Source organism: Eleutherodactylus coqui, chromosome 7, assembly GCF_035609145.1.
Source record: "Eleutherodactylus coqui strain aEleCoq1 chromosome 7, aEleCoq1.hap1, whole genome shotgun sequence".
Lineage (NCBI taxonomy): Eukaryota > Metazoa > Chordata > Amphibia > Anura > Eleutherodactylidae > Eleutherodactylus > Eleutherodactylus coqui.
Window position 1 is genome coordinate 108,687,442 of NC_089843.1, and position 2,475 is coordinate 108,689,916.

The following is a 2,475-nucleotide window of genomic DNA, read 5'->3' on the forward strand; positions in this document are numbered from 1 at the left end:
AATCAGTTTTTGTTATCCACTCCTCCGACACTCTGTGCGATTGCTGCCTGTCATTTTTTTATCAATATATCTGCAACTTTTTAACTCTATATGTACAGTTTATTGCAATGATAAACAAAAAAGTGATCATATAGCCTGATGTTCTAGGAGAAAACAAATGTCTTGATTTGCTTTAACACTGATCTATTCCCCCCAGGCGGGTCACAGCACTACCTTCATTCAGTTGTAAAGTAAAGGGAAAATGTTCTCACTTTCTACCTGACTTCCAGGAAAATTTCACTCCAGGTTTGAAAGGCTTTTCTGCTGTATCTAGTTTTTTCTATTATTCTAGAAGAAGGTTCAATCAAATTGCTATAATGGTTACTTCCAAAGGTCCAATTTGCTGGCATTGAACCACAGACCAATCTCAAAGCAAGGAATGTTAAGTAGTCATACAATTTTAGATTCCTCCTTTTATAATCTACAGCATCGGCACTAGTAGGCATGCCTGTAATCCCTATAAGAGCACACTTCTTACTATATGGCGTTTAGGATGAACACACCACTTCTCTGTTACATTATTTTAAAAAATTAACTATTAAAGTGTATGATAATAATTTATAGTATTAGTTATGGTCTGCGGCCGTGCATCCTACCCAACATGAATTCTACTGACCCTCCTGCAGCTCTGATCCACCGGCGGCAGTGCAGAATCTGAGATCGCTGACTTCTCACCCCGGCGGCTGCGTGCACCATCCTGTACGCAGCGCAAACAGCAGGGTGAGAGGTTAGCAGCGGGGTGAGACCCAGCAGTGACTGCCGCCGGACTGGAGCTGTAGGCTGGGGGAGTGGAAAGCCTGTCGGAATATTGCCCGGACAGAGGCCAATATGGGGGTTTCTATAACTACTGGGACTACAGTGGCTACCGGGAACAATGTAGGGGACACTGTAAGTACTGAAGCCACAATGGGGATCATTATTACTACTGGGGCCACTACTGGAAGAAAACCATATGGGCAAAAACACACGGGTCCATGTGCTAATACGCTCGCTGCTATAGAGCGTATCAGCGCATGAATCGGGTGTTTGTTTTTTTTCTCGGACTATTCAAACTTCGCACTATTGCGCATGAATTTTTTTAAAAAGCAGGGAGATAGGGTAGGACCTATCTTTCTCGCACATAGTATTAACTACATGCAAGTCCTATCTTTTCTTGTGCGTAGTACAGTATTAACAGGCGAAAATCCCGATAGTGAAAAAGAAACCATTGAAAGCAATGGTTTTGTTTCTTCCCATTATGTAATGGGCCTAAACCATGCCCATCTGTTCAACCCTTTCCAATCCACTGTCTGATGTCTTCCTACATTCTGATACAGCTCCACTGTCAGAAGACGTCCGACAGGGTACTATTACCATCTATTACCAGCCACTCGACTGTCTGAGTCTCTCTAGCGCACACACATTGGCTTTAGCCAGCAGATGGCACCGTTGTATAACAGCAAAAAGAGAAAGCCTTTTAGAAAACCCTGAATCCAAAATTGGATTGGAAAGGGTTAACCCTTTGCAATCCAATTTTGGATTCAGGGTTTCCTAGGGCGCTTTCTCTTTCTGCCATTATACAATGGCACCATCTGCTGGATAGAGCTAGTACTGTGGTATTGGACATGCTGGAGAGGCCCCCGACAACAGAGCGGCCAGTAATATACAGTAAGAATACCCTGTGGGGCGTCTTCCAACATCGTAGCTGTACAACCTTCCTTCAGAATGTCTTCAGACGTCAGACAGTGGATTGGAAAAGGTTAAGCCCTCAAATAAAAGCTGCGCTGTGATCGATTGATCAATGAGGCCCAATGTGCTTATGCAATATTGAGTATTATTACTGATATATTTAAAACAGACAAAATGGTAATGAGCACAATGTTATTGATAGAAGTGACTACATTCCAGTATAACTGGTTTCTATCCCTGCAGGTACTACCCATAACATAATGACAAAATGAATATATTGCGCATAATTATAGTGATAAAAACATTCATTAACATTGATGTAAAATAAATATTACTAGGGATGAGCGAGTATACTCGCTAAGGCACTACTCGCTCGAGTAATGTGCCTTAGCCGAGTATCTCCCTGCTCATCCCGAAAGATTTGGGTGCCGCCGCAGGGCGGGGAGCTGCGGGGGAGAGCAGGGAGGAACGGAGGGGAGATCTCTCTCTCCCGCCCGCTCTGCCCCGCTTCCCGCCGCAACTCACCTGTCAGCCGCGGCGGCTCCCGAATCTTTATGCACGAGCGGGGAGATACTCGGCTAAGGCACATTACTCGAGCGAGTACTGCCTTAGCGAGTATACTCACTCATCCCTAAATATTACCAAAAATATATAAAAGTCTAAAATACATCCTGTAGTTATATGAAGGCGAAAATGAAAATATGTGGGAAATATGAAAAAAGTGTAAAGACCTTCAACAAGTGAAAGGAAATATCCAGTCAGCAGCAC